The sequence below is a fragment of the Pelodiscus sinensis genome, chromosome 7, assembly GCF_049634645.1.
Source record: "Pelodiscus sinensis isolate JC-2024 chromosome 7, ASM4963464v1, whole genome shotgun sequence".
In the NCBI taxonomy this organism is placed as follows: domain Eukaryota; kingdom Metazoa; phylum Chordata; order Testudines; family Trionychidae; genus Pelodiscus; species Pelodiscus sinensis.
This window is the reverse complement of record NC_134717.1, coordinates 33557222-33583028: the sequence shown is the minus strand read 5'-3', so window position 1 is coordinate 33583028 and position 25807 is coordinate 33557222. Positions and strand designations below refer to the sequence as shown.

General features: G+C 45.7%; 1 protein-coding gene across 1 annotated transcript in view; it reads left to right on the top strand.

Moving 5' to 3' along the window:
- The first annotated feature begins 3586 nt into the window (after nucleotides 1–3586).
- ITGB6 (integrin subunit beta 6) overlaps nucleotides 3587–25807 on the top strand; it is a 93287-nt gene continuing 71066 nt past the window's right edge. Inside the window, exon 1 of the mRNA XM_014574716.3 lies at nucleotides 3587–4042. The gene's annotated coding sequence lies outside the window, so the exon portion shown is untranslated. The remainder of the gene's footprint in view (nucleotides 4043–25807) is intronic.

Here is a 25807-nt window from a genome sequence, read left to right as displayed (position 1 = left end):
GCGTGGTTTCTGTTTGTGCTTCAGACATCTATCACTGCTCTTCTCAGCAAACATACCTCAACAAACCATTCTCTAGTGCATAGGTTCCAAACTGGGGGGTGTGAAGAAATTCCAGGGGGGATGTTAGGCAACCCAGCCCACCTTTTCCCCATCTATCCTCTCCCCAAGAAAGAGCCCGGTCCATCCGGTAAAAAAATTCAGAAAACGAATGGATGGAGCATTCCGGGCAGACTTCAAAATGACTGCCTTCAAAGGGCAATGCCTGCTCTGCTCTTAAAAGGGCAATCTTTTTCCTTTTTTGGGTCAACGACTCCCCCCTCCCCGGCCTTTTTTTTCTTTTTTAACACTGATCCTGGGAATTAAAGGGCCGTGACTGGTTTCCTCTCCCCCGTCCCTTTTCCCTCAAGTTTTGCTGCTATTTTTTGGCTGGGGCGGGGGAAGTTTGAGGGTTTCTCAAAAATCAAAAAGGGGGCGTGATGCCGAAAGGTTTGGGAGCCACTATTCTAGTGGCTATCAAAATAAGCTCTGGCATTCCTCTCCAGATTGCTAATGAGGGGGAAATGTTTTGTCTTGGCATATTGTATAGGATTAAAACGAGGCAGCTTGAACCAATGAGCTACAGGCTGCACAGGCTATTTGGTGTTCAAATCCTGAAGTCCTTATACAGGCCAAACTCCCATGGGACCAATGGAATTTGCCCTGTGTAAAGATTTTAGAATTTAACCCATAAACGTTAAAGAGATATGTGTATGGCTGTGTACACTATGGAATGCCTGATCGTAAAATACACAGTATGAGGAAAGCTGGAGACAAGAACAGCAGACTTTTTACACCCACATAGTCCTATTCTTGGACCTGGGATATCAAAACCATCCTGCATATTTCTGCTAAGCTTTCCATCTTGCTTGCAAGCAATTAAGTGAATCTATTATGGTCTTGTTCAAGTCATGGGGCACTGACAGAGAGCAACCTGAACAAACCAGTCAGTATATGCGCCCTCTTGAAGAGCAAATATAAAATATTGTAAAGCCTAAAATTGAAAATGTGTTGCATGTACCTCTGAACTTAGGCTGTTTAGTGCAAAGTAAATTTTATATTGATTCATCTGTGTAAGTCAGTGCACAATTCGAATTTTGGGAATATGAGCAGCTTTTTGTTATATCGATATCTAAGCTAATTGCACAAAATCACAGATGCTGCTTAAGAAAATTATATTTACAGTAACATTAAGAGTATGATATAAAAGGGAAAAGGTTCTCACTTATTTTTAATTCATCCTCATGTGGCCACAAACATATTTACTTAGCATAAAGTGTCATTGGAAGTGTATATGGCTGTGCAGACAAAAATACAATGAAAGTATTACAAACAGTGGGGCCGACAGACTCGCTGGGCCCCTGGGTAAGGTGAGGGGTTTTGGCTCCATGCCCCTGGAAGGGGCAGGGCCTCAAGCAGAAGAGGTGGGGCTAGAGCTTGCTTCCTCCAGACAGCCCTCAGCACTGGACCCTGGGGCAGTTGCTCCCTTGCCCCGCTCCACCCCACCCTTATTGGCAGGCCTGATTATAAGTCACAGCACCATATTCACTGGATCGCAGATATTTCCCAATATCAAAAAGCCACCAGGCACATGGAGTAAGTTAAGACTGAGATGTAGAAGCCTCACTTTTCTGTTTATGAACAAGGTTAAGCGTTTGATTCTGAATTAGATAGCTAAATACAGATACATAAGGTTTGATTCTGCCATGCAGTTGATGTTATCTTTACTTGAGTGCGGGAGCTGCCCTCAGAGGCCTATGCTGTATTTTGTTGAAGTTAATAGGGGAGAATCTGTGCAGTTGCAGGATTTAGCCCTTTGTTGCTTTAAGGAGTTTTTTGGGGGAACCTTACCAGTGATTCAAAACCCCCAGTTTAAGAATACCTGTTAATACCCCTCGGATGCCTGTTAAATGCGTTACTGTCTGGTTTTCTGCAAGCCTAGCAGAATCTTTTTTTTTTTCTATTTGATCTTTCAGACCCAAAACATAGCAGTTCTCATTCTTATTCCTTTACTATCTCAATGAAAAGAGCTATTCAGGATATACTTGGCTTATGGGACACAGCAATTTTACGGGTTAGGGTGCACTGAATCCATACCTGACTTACTGCTGGGTGGGTAGAAAGTACACATGCAAATGCTAATTTAACAGTGCAGCATTTGTTCTTTGTATAGTTTCAGCTCCAAATGTTTGGAGAGGATCTGCATTTTTTAAATTTATTATTATTACTATCCTGTTACAGAAATAATGGCATGCGCCACAATTCAGGCCTGGATGTTTTGTTTCAGCTTATCTCTGGTCATTTGTGGTCCTTTCTACATGTCCTCTAATATTTTTGTACAATTAATTTTACTCTTACATAGGCACAATAACGGCTCCATGTACTTTGTAGCACATTGGATCTAGATCATGCCACCTGATTTATGAAACAGGCCCTCTCTCCTCAAAGTGTCTCATTAAAGTGGCAGATTTTCAGTTCTAAAAGTGACATGTTGATTACTTAAATTTCTGTTTAGGTTAAAGTCCATATGGTCCATAAAATCTACTGTGTAAACTCCCTTTAAATCAATGTTTAAGTATTGTAAAGTTCACACTATGGTCAAATTCTAATCCCATTCAAGTCATTGGCAGACTTGCCCTTAAGTTCAAAGGGAACGTGTTGCATGTTGTTTGATAAATAAAATGATATACTATATGGAGCCCATAGAATTGTAGACATATAGTACAGATTATATCCATCATGAGTAAGGGTTCTGCATGCTAAATTTTTAAAACTGTTGTTGTTTAAAATGCACATAGAGCAGCATGGTGAGGTGGTGATTACAGAGTAGCAGCCTGAAATATTTATAACATTTTCCTTCTATTTAGATATAATACCTACATTTTGTAGAAACATCATACAAGTATCAGACTACCTATCCACTGAACTGATAAGTCATTAAGGCCTATATTTTTTAAAGTGGCCACTATATTTTTGGTGCCTCAGTTTTTGAATATCTAGCTTGATTAATCTAGAACCTAATTTTCAGATAGGCTAAGCAACCACCACTCCAGCTCACATATAATGCCCATGATGTCTCAAGCGATGCATGTACAATTAATGGACACTTGAAATTTTTGTCCTAAATGGTCATAATTTGGCTGAAAGCCTGGATCACTATGGAAATAGCTGGAAAAAAGAGGGCCACTTCTGTATGACCAGACTGCTCTTCATTCACCACCAAGAAGAGATCAGATCTTAGTCAAGATGGGAGTCACTGTATTATATGATTAATTCCCATTTCCATTGTTTCTCCTAACTAAGAAAGAGTCTCTTAGGCCATAGGGGCCTTTAGTCACCGTGGTTAGTGAAAGACATTTATTTATCAGAAACTGATGTATAGTCATCCAACAGGAATATTATAAATGCATTTGTATACCATCAAAGCAGCCTCTCTTGACTTGTTCACAAAACAGGCGTCAGGATCTCCATATCTAATTGTTAAATTGTACCAATGCTGTATTTTAGTGCCACAAAATATGTAAATCCCCGGCATGCCTCTGTTGTGGCCACCCCAGCATTCTTTGTTTATGCTATGTTTGAATGTATTCTAGCACATAAGATTTATCTTCCTGCTTACTCTTAGTACAGTTCCAATATAAGTAATACATTGGCATAGCTTTGCCATTTGTCAGCCAGCAGTCTGGTAACACATTTGCTCGTCAATCTAATTTTAACCTTTTCTCACACAAGCACTTGGTATTTCATGTAAATCAACCAGACATTCTGTTTTTTACTAGGGCTGTATCTTCATAGTCTTCTAAAACCATGTGCTTCACCCAAAATATTCATTTTAACTTGTGGAAGGATAATTAAAGCTTATGAGGTACTTAAGGACTGTTAATACCGGAACACTTGGAATCTGTTTATTACCACAGCAAAGATAATTATGTCTAGCGAAGATTTTTGAAAATGAGTATGATAACATCTTTCATCATTTTCTGAAATTAAAGGCCTGTCCTGAAAGGTAAGTGATATAATGCATGGCTAAAAAAATCTTACAATAATGCCTGGCTGAAAAAACTTGCTACATAAGTTCTAGATCTGTATTCTTGTTGTTTTAATCTTCATCTGGGCATAGAAGAAATATACATCTATGATGAATTCATAAATATATTTATAAGTAATCACATTTTGGCTCAGTTCACACAACAGATTTTTTAAAGATAATGCTGATTGCTAAAGAGGATGTGTTTCATTCTAAAATACATTGAAAAGTAGACATATTTGTGAGTGTGTCTTCAGTATCTCTTGATATTGGGTAGCAGCTTGTGTAGTTAACATTTAAGGATCTTCTAGCATTTCCTTTACTTTATCACTTTTTCTGGGGGTTATTTGGCTGAGTGTTCACTCTTTCTTCATATAGCAGTTTTAGATGTTTTGTAAGTGTCACTATGACCCAAGTCTTTATTTCTTTTGTATTAAAACTGGAATGGTGAAGGTAATTAGTCACAGGTGGTAGTTTCAAACATTCTGCTGCATTAAGAGGTCTAAAATATATAAATATGATTATAAACATGTATTAGAATAATCTGTAAAGTCTGCCAAGAATCCAGTCCCACATAATACATCCAATTTATAATTCTATACAACTTCCATGCACTCTTCAACTGTTAATTATTAATAATCATGCAAAAATAGCTGTTTTTAGTGATCTGATCAAATGATGCTAAAATCCTATTAATGAAAAAAATGATATATTAACACAGTGACTGAACACTTCACCCAGGTTTAAAACAGAGAAGATAAAGCTATGCTTAACTGCTATAATTTATTTTTAATAATCATTCATAGCATTATAGCTATTACTGCACACAGCCCATGGAATCCCATTGGGAAAGACCCATGAAGGCCACAGGCAAGACATTAAATTGCCCATTTTCACTAGTTCAGAAAACCCTCTACTCCTACACTGAAATGGAAGGAGACAATCCCATCATTCTTTCAGCCCATCCCCACTGCTCCCACACTCTTTTTCTCAACATAATTGTTGAAGTTTCCACTAAATGATCCTTTGTAATGAGCAAAGGGTGTAGACCAAATCTTGACCTCCCACAATCTGCATGGATTTATTTGTGTTGATTGCCAAGTTCTTTGGGATGCGGGCTGTCTTACTAAGTGTTGCACAATTCAGCTCTGATTCTGACTGAAGACTGTAGTCACTACTGGCAAGAGAAATAATAATTAAATTGGTTCTAGCACATTTAAGGCTTTCCCCAGAGGGATTGGCAGAACTTGCCCATCACATAAAAAAATACTCAGACAACAGTGTGGTTCTAATGGTCAGGACACTGGAGCAGGACTTGGGGTTAGCCACTGTGGGCAAGTCACTTCCCCTATAGTGCCTGAAAGGCAATAATGATATGAGAATCATGGGGCTGGAAGAGACCTTTAGAAGGTCATCGAATCCAACCCCCTGCTAAAAGCAGGATCAGTCTCACCTACATCATCCCAGCCAGGGCTTTATCAAGCTGGGACTTCAAAATCTCTAGGATGGAGATTCCACCACCTCCCTAGGTAACCCATTCCAGTACTTCACTACCCTCCTAGTGAAATATCCAACCTAGACCTCCCCCATTGCAATTTGAGACCATTGTTCCTTATTTTGTTATCTGTCAGCACTGAGAACAGCTTCTCTCCATCCTCTTTGGAACCCCTTTCAGGTAGTTGAAGGCTGCTATGAAATCTAAGGTTGTTATGGGCAGGTAATTAGGTTATCATGTAGTTGATACAATTTGTATCGACTACACAATTAACCGAAAAGGACAGCACTACCCCCGCTGCAGCTCTGCAGTTTAAATGTAGTAAGAGCCGGGCGCCAGTCCTACTCTAGGGAAGTCAGTGGCAAAACTCTTGATGATTCCAATACAAGTAAGTTATGTGTCCTTAGTGTCCACTGCCTCAATTAGTCTTTGTATTCTTCCAAATATTTTCCGTATCAATCTTTGAAGCTGTCTTGCTTCATTGGGTGAATGGGGGAGTCACATATTCAATGTTTCTTTCAACAAGAGAGTTTTGGTAGTAGTAAAGGCTAATAATTTCTCATTTGTGGGAATCAGTAGAAAGTAGGTGAAAAAAGGCCTGCAACACCTGACTATAACCATGAGCTGTGTGCGGTAAGGCCCAATTGAAAATAATTGGAGATGAGCATTATGACAGAATGCTGGAAAACAGAAACTGATACAGCACTCTGATCACTGCCACTACAAGTAGTTGCTCTAGAATAGCCCTGATTAAGACCTGTGCCTAATTGGTAGCTTGGGATAGGCTAAGAAGAGCCCAAAAGACTAATAAGCCCATTATCTAAGGAGTAGAACAGGGATACACAGGAAGTACTCAGGGTTAGAGAGAGATTGCAGGTGTGCCTGAGCATTCTGAGTGAAGATACCTTCTGTGCTTCCTCATTGACTGAGCGAGCTAAGGGTTGTATGATATTGCAACTATGGAGCTGGATGAGTTTGTATGGTAGTGGGGAGAACAAAGTGAGGTAAACCATGAGCTATCTGACCAGAAGATCTCTGAGAGGTTTGTTGATTAAAAAAAGAAAGGAGAAGGACCTTGCCCTGTCACAAGGATATTCTGCTCTTCTCAGGGTGGATTCAGCATTTTTGGAAGGTCAGGCCATTAATACACATCCTAAAAATCAAATCATCGGTTTAAAAAATGTTTATTGTACCTGGTCATGAAGTTTGACTAGAAACACTCCAATTAAGATAGGACAGAGAGTGTTGCACTTGAGACTTTACTTACTAAATTAAATTACTAACAAGTTAGCTGACATCACATTTGAATTATCTGGGGACTCAGACATTGCAGACCATCTGACTGAGTCTCTAGATAGTGATAGGCTCATTTGGTGGAAGGAATTTATTGACTTATTTCAGCCAGAAGTGATAACCAGCTGGTTGCTGTTCAACTATCTCCAGGCCAAAATTTCCCAGTGTGATTGCAAGATTGCAGTGAGACTGCAAGTAGCAAAGGTTCTGCTGAAGAAGCAATTTAAACACAACATACATAATGAATGGCATCAATTTCAACATCAGAATGTGGGCAGGAGTCAATCAAATTGACAAACTAGATAAAACCTTTAACTCCTTCAAACCAAGCAAAATGGCAGGACATGATAACATCTTGCTAGAATTTCTTAAGTACCTTGGGCCAAAGGCATCAGAATGGCTCACTAATATGTGGGTTCTGAATAAGAAGAAGCTACCATGTACATGGTATCAAGCAAAGATTATTCCATTCTCATGCTGGGCAAGGGCTCCCCTCAATATGGCTTGCTGTCAGTTTGTGTCTTAAAGTGTTTTAATGTTTGTCCAACTCTGGAGTGATTCATTGGCAGATCAATGTCTTGCGGGCTGAGCAGGTGGGGTGCAGGAAAGGAGGAAGCACCTATGATTATGTCTTTATAAAATATGGTTTTCAACAAAATCTAAAGACAGGAGCCATCTTCCTGGATTTCATCGCTGTAGCAAAGTGGCCATCTGTGTAAACGCTCTTCAGTTGCCCCAGGTTGTTGACGCAGTAGAGCCCTTCCTCCAAAATAGGCTGTTTAGACTATACATGGAGACTATTGCAGTGCCTAGAAGTAGGAAGTTAACAGTTTTCCTCAAGACTTTCACTACTACTGTTCAATGTATACATCAGTGACTTGCCAGCCTCATTCTCATGCACCTTTTTCTAGGCTGATATCTGCTGCAACTAGAAACATCTGCTGCTCAGTCCTTCTCAGAAACTGGCATGGTTCTCAGTGATTATATGAAGCACATGCCAGAGCACTGCAGTTGATGGTGCCTACAGCTGAGATTTTCCAAGACTATTTCTAGCATATTTTCATCTGCCTTATGCAAACATGCTCTGACTGGCTCTTAGGGCTGCCTGTGGAGATGGGGGCACTGCATGGCACACTCCGGTCACTGCTGAGGACTGGGGTGGGGGTGCACTGTGTTTCCAGTAGTGCTGAGGGCCAGCTGTCTCCACCCCTTTTCCTTCCACCAGAGTCCCTGCCCCTCCTGGGAGCACAGAACCAAACCCTTCCAGCTTACCCAGGGGCCCGAGAAGGCTGTTGGCTCCCTTGCACAAGGAGATGCTTCTGAAGTGTAGAAAAACAAAAAAGGATTTGTATTTAGAGATCGGGACGTGATGCTGAAGTGCATTGGCGAGTTTGCTGTCTCATAATCACCACAAAATGAAGCAGTGAGCTTAGTGCATTGTTAATGTTTGATCACTTGGATCAGCAGCTGTGTCCAAAGCACTAAGGGTATGTCTACACTACAACGTTAATTTGAACTAAGAGCCGTTAGTTCAAATTAACTTTCATAGGTGCTACACAGGCAAACTGCTAGTTCAAACTTAATTCAAACTAGCAGAGAGCTTAATTCGAACTAGGTAAACCTTATTCTATGAGGACTAACGCCTAGTTCGAATTAAGGGCTGTGTAGCCACTTAATTCGAACTAGTTGGAGGCTAGCCCTTCCCAGCTTGCCCTGGTGGCCACTCTGGGCACAACCAGGGAAACTCTTCTGCCCCCCTCCCGGCCCCGGAGCCCTTAAAGGGGCACAGTCTGGCTATGGTGCCCGTGCAAGTTGCAAGCCTGCCAGCACCCAGCCAGCAGACCCTGCACCTGGCACAGGATGAGCCAGCCACCCGCTGCCAGCCAGCCCTTTGCCTCTTCCCAGGACCAGGCTGGCGGCTCACAGGAGCCTGCCCGGGGCCGCAAGAGGCGGGTGCCCACCTGGTCTAGTGCGTAGATCGTGGACCTCATCGAGGTTTGGGGGGAAGCCTCCAACGTCTATGATCTGTGCACTAGCCACAGGAACGCAGCCATCTACAGCCGCATGGCTGACAGCCTGGCCGCCAGAGAACACATGCGGACCCGGAAGCAGGTCCACTGCAAGGTCAAGGACCTGTGGCAGTCCTACTCCAGGGCCTCCCAGCCAGGGGCCGACCCAGAAGCCTGCCCCCACTTTGAGGCCCTGGACCGCATCCTGGGGGCTCACGCCGTCCATGCCCCCCGGGTGGTGATCGACCCCGGGGCAGAGGGACCAGTCCTGGACACGGAGGAGGAGGACGCCGAGAGCCAGGAGCCTGCAGGGAGCCTGCCCAGGACCCCCGAGGCACCCCACAGAGCACATCGGCTGTGTCATCTGAGGCCGGGGAGGGCTCCACATGTGAGTGCCATCATGCTCCCCTTATGTGTATGGGGAGGGTGGGGGGAGAGGGAGCCCAGGGACCATGCCCCTGAGCCTTGTCCACCATGGAGCAGCAGCTGGGTGTCATGCAGGGGCCCTGGACCATTCCCTGCATGCCAACCTCACCTTGCAGAGGGGGGCTGGGTTTCACCCACCATGTCCCCATGGAGAACTGACCGCTGCTCTTGTTTCACCACAGCCACAGCACCTGGGACTGCACGGCATGGCACACCACCCCACTGGCAACAGCCACCCACTTCCGGGCCAGCAGGCGCACCAGGAACCTGGAGGACCACCAGCGGTGGCACCTGCAGCTACTGGAGCACCAGATCCGCATCCAGGAGCACTGGGTCAGGGAGGACCTGTGGCTGTGGCAGCGGAGCTTGGAGGTGCTGGAGGAGCAGAGCTGTGCCCTCAGAGGTCACCTCCAGACCCTGGTGGACAGGTTCCTGCCTCCTGCTCCAGCCCCTGTGGCCGCCCCAGCTCTCGCTCCTCCTCCCACTCTTGCTCCCCCTCCTGCTTCCTCCGCACCCCCCTTCCCTCCTGCTCCACCCTCTACACCCACTCCCCCCCGACGTCCCCGCACCCTCAGTGCTGCGAGATGGGAGAGGCAGCAGGATCCCCAACCCTGAGCTTTCCCTTCCCTTCCTCCCCTTCCACCCTCTTCCAGCTCCCTCCTCCCAGGTTTCCCCCTCCCCTCTCCCACCCTCACTCCTCCCAATCCCCACCCCAGTTATGTAAAATAAAAAGAGATTTTTGTTGGCAAAACAGGTGTCTTTATTTGACGTTAGGGAGGGGAAAGGGGAAGGAGGGAGGGGTGGAAGAAGGCCCCAGTGGGGCATGCAGGGAGAGTTCAGTCCTCCTCCTCCACCTGGAAGCTCTCCCTCAGGGCTTCCCGGATCTGGATGCCTCCCCGCCCCCCTTCCCCCCCCCCCGCTGGGCTTCCCGGACAGCGGCGGTGCGGGGCTGTGCATACTGGCCAGCCATGCGGTCAGCCTCAGCCATCCAGGCTGACAGGAAAGCCTCCCCCTTCCGCTCACACAAATTGTGCAGCACACAACATGCTGCCACCACGGGAGGGATATTGTGTTTGGCGAGGTCCAGGCGGGTGAGGAGGCACCTAACTCTGGCTTTCAGGTGTCCGAAAGCCCCCTCGACCACGATGCAGGCCCTGGTGAGCCTGGAATTGAAGGCCTGGCGGGAGGGTTGAGGTGTCCTGTGTACGGCTTCATCTGCCAGAGCTGTAGGGGGTAGGCTGCATCCCCCACCAGGCACATGGGCATGTCCATATCCACGTCCCCGACCCTGATGAGGCAGTCGGGAAAGAAGGTCCTGGCATGCGGCCTCTGGCACATGGAGGAGTTGCGGAACACCCCTGGTGTCGTGTGCCTTGCCAGACCAGCCCACATTAATGTCTGTGAACTGGCCCTGGTGGTCACACACGGCCTGCAGGAGCATGGAGAAGTACCCCTTCCTGTTGATGTACTGGGAGGCCTGGTGTTTCCGGGCATGGATGGGGATGTGCATCCTGTCGATGGCCCCCCTGCAGTTGGGGAAGCTGAGGACACCGAACTCCCAGATGATGGCATCTGGGTCAGTGAGGCGGACCACCCTGCGGAGCAGCACCTGGTTGATGGCCTAAACCACCTGCAGAGGGACACAGCAAACTGCGAATCACTGGGGCACCCAGGTGGCTGGGAGTGTTCATTCCCTGAAACTGCCCCATGCCTCACTCCCAGAAGCAACCCCTGCTGGTGGCGTGTAGTATGGCTGGGACAGACCGAACCCTCCAGTGCGGGGCACCTTCACCTCCTCTCCCCACGTTTTCCCTGGGGCGGCCCAACCCCTCCTTTCAGCCTCGCTCCCCCCTGGCCTAGTGGCCGGTGGGTGCCGTACCTGCATGAGCACTGCTCTGACGGTGGATCTCCCCACGCCGAACTGGTTCCCGACAGATCGGTAGCTGTCCAGCATGGAGAGCTTCCACAGGGCGATGGCCACACACTTCTGGAGGGGGATGGCGGGCCTCATGCGAGTGTCCCGTCACCGCAGAGTAGGGGCGAGCCACTCGCAGAACTCCAGGAAGGTGTCCTTCTTCATCCTGAAGTTCTGGGTCCACTGTCTGTCTCCTCAGCACTCCAGGACGATGTGGTCCCACCAGTCGCTGCTGGTGCCCAGATGCCAGATGCAGCGGGGCACGCTGGTGTCTGGGCGCTGCTGCTGCTCCTCCACGACCCCAGGGGAGGCCAGGGGGAGAGGCAGGGGGCTGATGTGCACCAGGTGGTGCAAGGCAGCCTCCACCCATTGCTGGCAGGCTTGCAGCAGCAAGTCCAAAAACTGGAGCAGCATGCCCAGGGTGAGCTCTAGCTCCATGTTGCCAACTGCAGCGGCGTCCCCAATGGGAAGCACCAACACCGGCAGGCGGAGAGAAAAACGCTTTGCTGTCCCTCGGCGAGGTAGGAAAGCAAGCAGAAAAGCTGAGAACCAGCTGTCCAGGGGGGTCCCTTTAAGCACGAGCCTCAGACAGCAGCCACACAAAGCAACTACTGACCTGATGCCCTGCCGGAACCAATTTCAGCTGCCCTTAAATGTGATCCAGCGTCCAATCAGTGTGGACACGCTAGTTCGAATTAGCAAAACACTAATTCGAATTAGTTTTTAAGTCTAAATGCACTAATTCAAATTCAGTTAGTTTTTTATGGGCGGGGGGGAGGCTGGGGTGCAGTGGAGTGGGTGGGCCTGCTTCCCCCCCTGCCACCCACCTACCGAGTGGCAGTCTCCCCCTCACCACTACTCCAGACAAACTGCCTGCCACCCTCTTGAGCAAGGAGACCCCAAGACTGGTTTGTTTGCTGCCACGCCCTGAACCAGGGCCTGGCCGCCCTCTAAACTGTTAAACTGCTTAACTGTTGTCCAGCCTGGAATCAGGCCTGGGTTCCTGGGTCTCTGGGTGCTGCCCGTCCTGACCTAGGGCCAAGGCTAATTGAACTTATACACTGTTGCCTGATGCCTGTCCTGCACCAGGGCAAGGTTTCCTAATTAAGGGAAAGGCTTGACCAGGCTTGAGCCCTGAAACTGGGAAACTGTTGTTGCTCACCCTGACCTAGGGCCAGGGTTGTAGTCTTGCCTGCATCAGAGACCGGACTCCTAAGACTAGTAGCTTGAGGCGTTTGTGAATTGTTTGCCCTGAGCCAGAGCTGGAACTACTTACCTGGGTATTTGGTTTCGGCCCACCTGAAGTAAGGCCGAGCCTGCTAGACTGGGGAATAACTGAGGGCATGTCTACACTACCCTCCTAGTTCAAACTAGGAGGGTAATGTAGGCATACCATACTTGCAAATGAAGCCCGGGATTTGAATTTCCCGGGCTTCATTTGCATAAGCCGGGTGCTGCCATTTTCAAATCCCGGCTCGTTCGAACCCCGTGCCACGTGGCTACACGTGGCACGAACTAGGTAATTAGAACTAGGCTGCCTAGTTCGAACTACTGTTACTCCTCGTGGAATGAGGAGTAACGGTAATTCGAACTAGGAAGCCTAGTTCGAACTACCTAGTTCGTGCCGCGTGTAGCCATGTGGCACGGGGTTCGAACGAGCCGGGATTTAAAAATGGCGGCGCCCGGCTTATGCAAATGACACCCAGGAAATTCAAATCCCAGGCTTCATTTGCAAGTGCGGTATGCCTACATTACCCTCCTAGTTCGAACTAGCAGGGTAGTGTAGACATGCCCTGGGTTTGTTTGTCTGCTGTCCGCCCTGCACCAGGACTAAGACACAACCCCATGTAGAAATCTTTGCCTCTCGCCCAGCCTGAAGCATGGCTGGGCTCTGAACAATTTGCCTTTCACCTCGACCTGGACCCGGACGGGTGATTGAAACTATTGACTTAAGGATATTTTGGGTGTTTGTATAGTGGGGTGGACTGGCCTGGAGGCGGAGGAACCCCTCCAGGCAGCCTAACCGGCTTACAGCATCATCAAAATAGAAAAAAAAATTATAACTGCTTCTACATCAGGTTAAACCTCTTAAATCCAGAATTCTGTGGTCTGGCAATATCTGTGCTCCAGCAGGACCACAGCCAGGTGGGGCAGACGTGGCACAAGTAAGTCTCATCCTCAGGGAGCCCCATCCCTGGGAAACCCTGGCGGGATGCAGCAGCAAGCAGGGCTGTCAGCAGCCGGCAAGTCCCATCCTTCCTCGCATGCCCCCGCCTGCCTGAGGCGGGGTAGAAGAATGGCCATGGGTAGAAATAGAGAGCCCCAGCTGGCTGGTGGCAGTGTGCCAGAACCCAATCCCTGTAGCAATTACGGAATATTGCTTGAAGTATAAACATGATATAGACCCTGCAAATGTTCACTACCATCAATAGGGTTTACTGGCATAAGTAATCTTTTGATTTTAATAGGACAAGATAGTAAGCATGTGAGTGAGTAATTAATAGGTGTTTTCAGGACTGAATCCTGTCATGGAGATAGTTAATGCTTCAAGAAGAACAAAAATCCTTTTCTACCCCAGTCCACCATCAGCAGAAATAATTTGTTTTGCTAATTGATGGTGAGGCTCTAAGAAGAATCAGTCATAAGGAGAAGAGCAGAACAGTCTTCAGCTAGTACAATATCAAATATAACTTGATGGTGAAAGAGCATTCCAGGGCACTGAATGCAGCAAGCTTTTTTCCCGTTCATTAGGCAGATTCCAGAAATCTGAATTAATTATTTGCAGCCTGATTTACTGAAAACACAAAAGCAGATGCTGTCTCATCAGCTGTAGTTATCCATCACAGTTAACCAAAATAGCATACTGATGGTGTTTCAAACTTTGAGTAAACAGAGAAAGTGCTAAAGTGTTCAGAATTACTCAGTCTAAAATACCAGTAATCTTAACACAGTAGACTTGTGCAATCCTCATAATAAACTCTACTTTAAAAGCTTGAAACATGCTCAATATTTCTGGATGATCCAACTGAAGAGCCTGTTCCCTTCCACTACAGAGGAAGATCAAAGCTGCCGCTGTCGACTTCTAGGGTTTGAATTAGCAGCCTAGTTAAGACAGCTAATTCAAAGTGAGAGGGGTACTCTGGATGCCAGTAAGCCTGCTTTCATGAGGAGTTAGGGAAGTCCAAGGAAGAGTTTCTTCCTTTGCCTTTCTACAGTGTGGACCGTGCCAAAATCCAAGTTAAGCTACTTCAACTTCAGCTATGCAATTAACATAGTTAAAGTTCTGTATCTGAATTTGACTTTGTCTTTTAGTATAGACGTATTCTTAGAGCATAGCAAGATGTACTCAACAAGGTCACCATCAAATATAGCTTAGTCTTTACTGGTCAAATTAAAAATGTGTGTTGCACTTTATCTGCCCTGCATAGATCCTACTGGCACCAACTAAAAGGTACTTACTTCCTATATTTATGTATAGCACTGTTCACATGGATTGTATTAATACACGCTAGCTAGAGCCTACCCACATACAGTAGCACTGTGTAGACAAGCCATGAGACCCTATCACTATGATATCTAAGCATAAACAGCACTGAATGCACCATTGATTGTGCTAAGCACAAAATAAGAGAAATAAAACTACTGAAAAGGAATCATCCAGCACTCCTCACTCAAGACCCCTTTCAGAGTGCTTCACTTATTCACTTTCCTGGAGCTTGGGAAAACATTCATAGACCCCTGCTCAGAGCAAGAGGATGTAGAGGTCAGTTAGCCTGACTTCACAGGAATTCTCCAATTTAGTTTTCCAATGTGATATCCATTGGGAGAGACATTGGTTGGGTACAAAGCTTAATTTGATGTTACAAGATTCTATACACCAGTTAATTTGCATTTTTTTAGCATTAGCGTTGAAATAGAAAACAGGCCAAGATACATGAATTCCCTCCTCTCAACTGCAAGAAAACCAACCAAATGGGACAAGCGAATGTGAAACTCTCGTATGGTGCCAGCTTAGTGCTCTAGAGGAAGGTAAAAATATCCCAATACAAACATGCTGTAATGAAAAAATTATTTCTGGTTTCAACACTAGTGATAGTTTAATCCAAGGGTGGGCAACCTGCTGCCTGCCTCCCTCACTCATGCACCTCTCACACACTGGAACACCAGAGCCCTGCAGTTACTTGCTCCTCCTCCTCCCTCTCAGCACTTTGTTCTCTCCTCTCCCCCTCCCTCCCAAAGCTGGAACACAACGAATCCGCTGTTCATAGCTGTTCAAGCTCTGGGAGGGAGGAGGAGGAATGGTGATGCAGCGTGAATCAGGAGATTTGTGCACTCCAAAAGTGCAGGGAGGGAAGGGAAGGAGCAGATGTGTGTGGGGCTCCAATGCATGAAGGAGGGAGGTCATGAGGCCACAGGTGGAACCCTAGTGTGCCCCAGGGCTGCTGCAGCCAACTGAGGTGAAGGAGGGGCCACTCATGAGGCCCACTCATGATTCATGGTTGCCCATCACTGGTTTAATCCTACGTTGAGAGGGAATCTATAGCTTAAGCATTATGTACTCTGAGGTACTGCAAGTGTCTTGTCTTTAAATGAAAACTGAGATTGTCATCCAGTCTTTTGATTCCAGCAGCTGAGGCTCTAAAAAAAATGCCAAGTACCACAAGACTATTGACGAAAACCATGAGAGTTGGCAACACTGAAAATTGACCTAAATTCCCCTACCATCATACTAAAAGCAGTCCAGACCTTTTATACGTTTGGTAGCTTTTCCCTAAAGTGAATACAGTAAAACTCCAATTGTCCGACATCCAGTGGTCCAGCACTCCTGATAGTCCGGCACCAACTGGAACCCAGAAGTGCTCTGGCCAGCCGGACAATTGGAGCTGCTCTGCTCCTGGCTTCCCCAAGTCTGCAGCTGGTCAGTTCCAACAGCGGTGGACTTGAGGAAGCCCTGGGGCAGAGCACCCCAGCTGCTCTGCCCCTGTCTTCTCCAAGTCCGTTGCTGCTGAAACTGACCAGCGGCTGACTTGGGGAAGCCAGAGGCAGAGCAGCTGGGCTGCTGCCGGGTTGGTCCCATAACACCGCCCTCTCCCACGTTGCGTAGTTCCCCGCTGACTCCTTCACCCCACACCCCAGAACCCCCAATACCCCCCTTCCGGTACTCCGGCATATCTGATAATCCGGCACCCCTGGGTCCTAAAGGTGCAGGATTATCGGAAGTTTACTGTATATACATCCCTACAAAAGAAAATTGGTTGTGATACTCCAAATGGGTATAATCTACTATATATTTTAGAAACTTTGTCTGCTCATCTGTGAGTCTGTTTGTTCAAGAACTCCTCCTAAACAGTAAGAGCTGGGCCCACCAAATTTGGTATGCAGCTGCCTCTTATCATAACTTAAAGCAAGATAAGGGTTTGTTCATGCCAAGACAATGGGATGTGCCTCGAATTCAATTGTTTCTCTTAAAATGGAAATGGAGTGGTTTAGTAGGAGGGAAAGTTTATACTGTAGAATGACCACAGAGGGGCAATAAAGGACAGACAAAAGACCAAGACAGCTATAACCCCATTGGGCCAGCAGGGGGCAGTTACGGTATAATTTTTTTGTCTTAACACAGTATATGGTAGAATGATTTTGGTCTTTCTTCCAGTAAGTGAACAGAGATTCTCTGCTTCTTTTTAGGGATGAATGTAGGGATACAGATTCTTACTTTGTATTTCTTATCCCTTACACAGCAACATACACATCCAAACTATGGGTCTTTGTATTTTCTCACTTTAAAAATCTACTATCCATTTCATAGGTCATGCCCCTGCTGTGTTAAACATCTCTTTTAAAAGACTTTAGATTATTAATTTGACCTTTTAACAAATCAGTTGAAAAGTTTCTGGTATTTAGGAGCTGGTGTTTGTGCAGTTTTCCAACGCCCACCAGTAGGAAAGATGTAATTTGGATCTAGATCTAAAAAATCCTGAATCTTACAGAGTTCTTTATGGGCAAACCAAGTAAGCACAGTCAGCTATAAAAAGAATGGGTTGCCAAGTCAGATGTGAAACAAATATTTGATGCTGTTTTACTGTGGTGCACTCTCCTTGTATGAAATAGAGACCCATGTGTGGGTGGGAATTTCATACAAATAAATTACATTAAAAGGATATTATGATTGCAAAGCCAAGCATTCAGCAGTAAGAAAGTACCAGAATTAAGGTTGCCTATACAATCCTAATTGTGCTTCCTTGGTCACAATGCATTATTTTTATGATCACATATTATTTTTTCCCACTGAACTCTTGTCTTATTCAGTTGTGCTCTTGAGATATCCATAACTGGCACATGGTCCCTAAGAGGCCATACTCAGATGCTGCAAATCCCACAGACTTGACTGGAAGACACAGTGCTCAGAAATGTGTAAAAATCAGGACCCTTATTAAGGTATCTAACAATAACTATATTTGCCTAACTTTAGAGATCAAACAATTTTTTTCCCAATAGAAAATTTATCATCCATCCCCTAGAAATGATGCTGGTACCTTGACTGAAATGAGAATGTCCTTAGCATCTAAGAAATTCATTTGTTTGCACATTTAAATTATGATCTAATGTCTTCACGCCTTGTGTACAAGCCCAGGTAAAATGCTTGTCTCATATGAACACTGATTCATTTGTCTAATCCTTTTCCTGCGGACTAAACAAAAGCAATATTTAATACTAGAAGATTTACCCAGGTCCTTAACTCAATTCATTTTTCCTTTTTGGAAAATAAAATTAAAATGTACAGGCTTCATTTAAGTCATTGCTCTGTGGTGGGGCTGGAGATGCGGGGTTCAGTATGCATGCTGCCCTGGGGGGAGAGGACTACCCTAGCCCTCTCTCATCACAGCAGCTTGGGACCAGGTGAGAAGTGCTTCTCCATGGCCAGTGCAGCTACACCAGGTACATTAGGGGGAGAGATACGTGTCCCGCAGCTGGGGCAGGTTCACATTCATTTGCCCCGTGCACTTCCCAGCCAAAGTCAGGAATGCAGCAAACTGTGCACTTCCCCCTCGCTCCATAATGAAGGGGAACAGCCAGCAATGTTCCTGTATGAACCAGGGTCAGGGGCAGCTTTAGCTCCCCTGCTCTCCCTAAAGCGCACCTGGGTGGTGGAAGGCTTGGGGCTGGGGCAGTCCCAAACGGGGCTGAAGAGGGTGTACCCCCAGCCAGCCTTTTTCACCTGCATGGTGATTCTGTCTTTCTGTATGGTTTTCTGAGAAGCAATCCCAATCAATGCACATCCCATTTTCCTGGCACAATCAAATCTTTAGCTTGCTTTAAGTTATGATATGAGGAAGCTGTATATCAAATTTGGTGGGCCTAAACTCTTACTGTGTAAGAGGCATTTCTAGACACAGAGATCCACACACAGACAAACTTTCTCCTAGCAGATTCCTATTTGTCCACTCGGACTTTGTCATATTACGTTCATTTCTGGATGACTGCTCCTTTTAGAATAAATATTGCGATAAGCCTGAGTGATTCATCAGTTACACTGAAATTTTAAGTCATGGACCATGATAATCTAAGAAGCATTGCTATATACTCAGCTGGATTCTTGGTATCTTTTACTAACTACACACAACTCATTAACCTGGCAGATTGCTCTGGTTCACTGAAGCTTGCAATTTATGGAAGCTGATGGACTGTTCCTCTGCCAAGGGTTTGGATATAAGAAATTGTCAACTGATTGTTGGGTTTGTTCTTTTAAAATAATGCTGACTGGATTTGGGGCACCTCCAAAAGATGACTGTGCTGTGAGTATCAAGATTTCATTTTTAGAAGCTCATTGAGACAAGTGCCACTGAAGTGAGGGTCTCTCAAACCACTGGTGTGGCCTGGACTTTCAGTTGCAGTGGGATCTGAAACTCAACTCCTAATTCACTATCACTAACAACACATAAGAAAATACAAACCTGTAGTTGGGATTTTTCTGCGTGTTTGTTCCAGCTCTAACAAAAGAGTTCTCATGAATCGAAGGACTGAGCAGGGTTTCTCCTGCAATTACTCCCACATGTTTGCTGTGATGGGACACCATGGGATGCCAGAAAAGCATCACAAAAAAGAGAGCTTTACGGAGACATCTGAAAAAGAATAATGAGGTAACATTTTGCAGCTGTGCATGTGGAGCTCCTCCCACCTCAGGGGAGGGAGGGGGAGGGACGGGGAGGGGAGGCAACAGCATAGGAGAAAGCCCAAAGGTACTTGTTTGAAAAGGTAACAAGTATGCAGTGGAGGCTGACACTGGGCCCAGTGCAGGAGGAAGTCAGCATCTTGACAGAGAATGAAAAAAAGAGAGGAGGAGCGTAAAACCATGAAAGGCCTTGAATGTGAAACTTTTATTTAATGTCATAGAGAATGAGGGGGCCAACAGAGTAAGATATGGTCGGAGTGAAAATCCGGGAGCATGATCTTTGGCAGCAGTATTCAGAGTGGACAGGAATTACACATTGTTGTCTTTGTCTAGGCCAAGCACAAGTATGATGCAGTAATCAAGATGTGAGATGCTGACTGCCAGAATGAGAGTTTTAGCAGTGCAGATGGGTAGGGGAAAGGCTTTAGCTTGATACTAGGCAGAAAATAATTAACAAGATTTGGGCATAGCCTGGATGTGAAGACCTACAGAGACATGTGAGTCAAAAAGTATACTGAGGTTATAGATCTGAGAGACAAGCAGACTGATGATGTGTACAGAGATCAAGAATGAGGTAGTATTAAAAAGCTCTATTTTAACCATGTTGAGTCTGAACTGATGGCTACCCATCCAAGAGGGGATATCAGAAAGAAAGTCCATGATTACCATTGAACAGAAAGTGACAGGTCTGGATAAGAGATGAACTGCTACTGGAGCACCAATAAATGCATTGATTCGGTACAGTCCTCAGGCAACTTCATCGAAAATAGCTCCGAAGGTGGCCCACTGGAGATTAAAGCTACCCTATACTGGAGAGATCCTCAGAAGTATGGAGGTGAAAATACCACCTGCTCTCCTCAGACCTGAAGCAGTGATCCCTGTTACAAGAAGGTAGAGTTTGCTCCTCATGTGTCAGTGAAAGTGAACCCATGATGGTGCCTGTTAAGCACAAAGTTAATAGGAATAATACAAATCAAACGAAAGAAGAGCAGATGCAAAGGTTTCTGACAAGCATGCAGAAAGTTCTTAATCAAGAAGGCCATTCAAGAAAAGGCCTAATGACTCTGTCTGTGCCGATGCCAGAACTGATTTTAATGAAACATACATTTTGCAGCAAAGGTGCATCTTCCAAGTAAACAATAATTATAACATCTTCCCAAGCCCATCACCATAACAACTAATAAAGCAAAAATGCATCCTTTGAGTAATCTCCATGAAGATTACAAATTGATGAAAGAAGAATGCAGGTAAAAAGTGAAGTCTCCAAAGGTTCATTACTGATAATTTTTGAAGCACTAGCAAAAAAATCAGGCTACGATAGCTTATTCCAAAAGCAAAGCAAACAAAATAAATGGAGACCTCTGGTGAGTCAACAAAATAAATTAATTAATTTTAAAAAGTAATTAAAATAGTAGGAATAAAAGAGCTGGAAGGAAGTGACAATATAAAATCAGTTCAGTAGTTGGTGGTGAAAATAGGTTTTGTTATTGAGCAAAATTAGCAAACTTATGATGCGGGAATTCGGGTGAAAGCAAGATTAGTTCAGGAATACTGTTTTATGCAGGCATTTTACAGAAGTCAGATCTTTGTGGATTTCAAAAGCCCCCCAAGTTTGAATAGAGAACTATAAACTTTTATATCTGCATTTTTCACAGCATCCTTTAATTGTGATAAATGCTGAATATTTTTAAGAAACTAGAAATAAGAATGATATCATTGGATAATATTAAATACTTCACTTGTATAAGATGAGTAACAACAGCACTCCATTGACTGTACTGTGTTTTAAAGGACACTAATTGAAGTAACTCCCCTGACTGTAGCACATGATTTACATGCTCCGCAAGACTGGAAATTAGTAAGAGATCATCTGTATTCTTTACCACCTACATTTACCCAAGCATGACTTATGCACAAAGGCTACTTCCAACATGCTTATTTAGATTTTTCAGCTTAGGTGAAGTTCATATAACTGGCACAAACCCCAGTAAACAAATGTAATGTGACTTGCAGAATGGAATTTCTCCCTGCCCACCATCTTTGTCCAGGACTCAGCGTATTGTCACAAAAAGTTCCTAGTTGCTGCTATAGCAGGACTCCTAGCTTGTGATTCTGTGCAGCTTACAGAATTCTTCTCCATAGCACCACCATTTCTCTGACCCACCCTTGAACTCTGCACAGATGCTTCTTCAGAGAGACCTGATCCACAGCCAACAGGGAGTTGTGAAGTCCTTTGTGCATGGCCTCCGAACTCCCTGCTATTCCCGCCTCAAATCAATTAGCCTTGCTAAATGGGAGAAGTGGGATTTTGCCCTAAATTAGAGAAGCTCATCCTCAGAGATCAGTGTTACTGATCTCTTAGGATGAGAGTAGTGTTAGAAAATACTATAGTCGGTTTACTAAATGTAAGTGTAATGAACAACTGACAGCTATGACTCAGCTGTCTACATTTCTTCCCTGTCTAAGAAAACAACAGTGTAACACTGTTCACTGGTTCTAGATAGGTTTCTCGCATAGTTTCAGGTAATGATTAACTGTAACTGACTAAAATACCTGCAGGAAAAATGTCGAGACATTTGACAGATAGGTTCAAAAGTACAGGCAGTCCCCGGGTTACGTACAAGATAGGGACTGTAGGTTTGTTCTTAAGATGAATCTGTATGTAAGTTGGAACTGGCGTGCAGATTCAGACACTGCTGAAACTGACCGCCAGTTCTGACTTACATACAGAATCAACTTAAGAACCCCAGGCGTCCCCAAGTCAGCTGCTGCTGAAACTGATCAGCAGCTGATTCCAGGAAGCCCGGGGCAGAGCAACTCTGCCTGGGGCTTCCTGTAGTCAGCGCTGGTCAGTTTCAGCAGAAGCTGACTTGGGGACGCCTGGGGCAGAGCAGCTGGGGTGCTACTGGACCAACCCAGCAGCACCCCATCTGATCTGCCCCAGACGTCCTGATTCAGCCGCTGCTGAAACTGACCAGCAGCGGCTGAATCAGGACCTGGGGCAGAGCAGCTGGGGTGCTGCCCGGTTGGTCAAGTAGTGCCCACGGGCGCTGCAGGACCAATCGGCAGCGCCCCAGCTGCTCTGCCCCAGAGTCCAAAACAAAAGCCTGGTCTGCTGGGGGGGGGGGGAGCACATTAGCTGCGCCCCCCCCCCAGCAGACCAGGGACACGGGGAGCAGAGCCGCAGCGGCAGCGGGGTGCCGCGCCTCTGAGGCTTTGCTCTGGCAAAGCCTCTGAGGCGCAGGACCCCCCGTGGCTGCGGCTTCAGTCCGGGTGCCTGTGGTCTGCTGGGGACCGTCCCCAGCAGACCACAGGCACCGGGTCTCATGCGGCAGCAGCGGGGGTTCCCGCGCTTCTGAGGCTTTGCTCTGGCAAAGCCTCAGAAGCGCAGGAACCCGCCCGCTGCTGCCGCTTGGGTCCCGGTGCCTGTGGTCTGCTGGGGACGGTCCCCAGCAGACCACAGGCACCGGGTCTCAAGGGGCAGCAGCAGCGGTTCCCGCGCTTCCGAGGCTTTGCTCTGGCAAAGCCTCGGAAGCGCGGGAACCCGCCCGGTGCCCCTGGTCTGCTGGAGACGGTCTCCAGCAGACCAGGGGCACCAGAGCAGCTTACGAACGGGGCTTTCTCGCCCCGACTTCCGGGGCGAGAAAGCTCCGTTCGTAAGTGCGGATCCGACATAAGTCGGATCCGCGTAAGTCGGGGACTGCCTGTATAGGCAGGTTATTCCCATACTTCTTCCACTCAAAAATATTTCTTCAGAAAATTCAAGAGCTATCTATTTTTAAAGTTGTCTCAAGTTTTATAAAGTCACTGTCTCTGTTATATATTTCCATTCATCCAAAAGGATTCTAATCACTAGCTATATGTATATAAGCTGTGTGATCTATACATAATATACATAAATAGAAGTCATAGAAATGCATCCCTCTCTTGGGTAGGACAAAAGAGATGTTTAACAGACAGCGTTGTGGAAAAATGGCATAAGGACAAGAAGTGAAGAAGATTACATTGTGAAAATAAAGGGCAAATTAGCCATGTCGTTATGGCTAACTCTTCTCCTCTCATGAAAAGTACCATGGGATTTTCCCAAGATAGTTCTCTCTCTGACCCACTGTATCATTAATGTTTGTTTAGAATACTAGTGTCAACTCTCCAGAAGATTTATTTACCCTGGCCAGGCATTTTAGTGACTGCTATCTGCAGTACCCATTGTATTGAGCCTACAGGTAAGCCTTTCCTTTCCTTTTTTTTTTTTTTTTTATTTTTTTTAAGCAGCAGTGCTCTAGGCAGTTTTGAGCGGCTTGCAACCTACACTTGAGCTAAATGTGCCAATCAGGACTTCAAAGTGTAAAAAATCACTTCTCAGCTAAGATCATGTGTGGTATTTGTTTAAAGTGTCATGTGATCTCAATTGATTGATTGATTTTTATAAAATAAAGCATCCCATGGCCTGTCTTGAAAAAATACAGTATTCCGAGGCTCCGTGTCAGCAAAAGAATTTTTCACAAAATGTCAGTCTTATACCCAGCACTGAAGAAGCCTGAAAACATAGCTTCACACCATGCTCTGAATGCCAGCCCTTGTGACTACATCTCCCTTTTTTCATTGGTCACAAATAGTGTAGAGCAGGGCTATGCAACATGCGGCCCACAGGCCGTTTGTTTGTGGCCCGCGGTGCAGTTTGGGTTTACGCAAGGCTCAACATGCAGCCTGTGGGTAGGATCCTTTGAACAAGGCTTCCACTGGGAACACGCTCCACAACAGCGAGATGTCTCCCAGGCAGAGTGAGCATTGAAATACGCAAGCGGACGGGCTGGCTGGAGTAAACAAGTACAAAGTGTCAGTGTTTCTAGCCCCCAAGAAGAAGGTGCCAGGAGCACCGGGGCGTTATGGGAAGTGCTGGCTGCTTAGCCTTTTGGGCAGAGCCCGAGAGATGCTGACTGGCTCACACTGGCCACGTTTGGATTTGGTGCTGCGGCCCGATAGCCGTGCCTCTGTCCTGCACTGAGAGATGGACTCCCGTGTGGGGACATCAGCCCTGTTGGGAATCCAGGACAGAGCTCCCAGGCACCTGTCCTTTTTGCCTCTCATGTCTGGCCTGACTCACCCAGCTTCCTGCATGCTACAGGTTGGAGCACTCTGGCTTGGAAATTTTTCTTTTTACATTAAAATCACTCAAGAAACTCACAACCTGAAGCTTCACGCTAAACACCCAAAACCCTAGTATACAATTTTCTTTTTAATCAGAACCATTAAAAATGGCAACAAAGAAGAGCTGCTTGCTGGATGAACACAGGATTTTCAACCCTGTCTGGGAGATGGAATTCGCTTTTGCAGAGATGAATGGAAAACCAACGTGTGTTCTTTGTCAAAAGACTGTCACTGCATTAAAGAAAACAAACCTGCAATGGCACCATGAATCTAGTCCCCCTGAGTTCAAAGACTTGTATCCACCTGACAGCAATTTAAGAAAAACTAAGCTACATTCCTTACTGGAAAGTTGCTGTACTTAACAAAATATGTTCCATTCGCTAGTTTGCAAACACAATCTTCACATTGATTGTACTTATACTCCAGTAAATTCCAGTACGGTATTGAGGCAAGGTCAGATCAGTATCTTAGATGCTTATATACAAATGCGAGAAGTATGGGTAATAAGCAGGAAGAACTGGAAGTGCTAATAAATAAGTACAATTATGACATTGTTGGCATCACAGAAACTTGGTGGGATAATACACAATTGGAATGTTTGTATGGAAGGGTACAGCTTGCTCAGGAAGGATAGACAGGGAAAAAAGGGAGGAGGTGTTGCCGTATATATTAAAAATGAACACACTTGGAGTGAGGTGGAGATGGACATAGGAGAAGGAAGTGTTGAGAGTCTCTGGGTTAGGATAAAAGGGGTTAAAAATAAGGGTGATGTCATGCTAGGAGTCTACTACAGGCCACTTACCCAAGTGGAAGAAGTGGATGAGGCTTTTTTTAAACAACTAACAATATCATCCAAAGTCCAAGATTTCGTGGTGATGGGGGACTTCAACTATCCAGATATATGTTGGGAAAATAACACAGTGGGGCACAGACTATGCAATAAGTTCTTGGAGTGCATTGAAGACAACTTTTTGTTTCAGAAGGTTGAAAAAGCTACTGGGGGGAAGCTGTTCTAGATTTGACCCTAACAAACAGGGAGGAACTGGTTGAGAATTTGAAAGTGGAAGGCAGCTTGGGTGAAAGTGATCATGAAATCATAGAGTTCACAATTCTAAGGAAGGGTAGAAGGGAGAACAGCAAAATAGAGACAATGGATTTCAGGAAAGTGGATTTTGGTAAGCTGAGAGAGCTGATAGTTAAGGTCCCATGGGAATCAAGACTGAGGGGAAAAACAACTGAGGAGAGTTGGCAGTTTTTCAAAGGGACATTGTTAGGGGCCCAAAAGCAA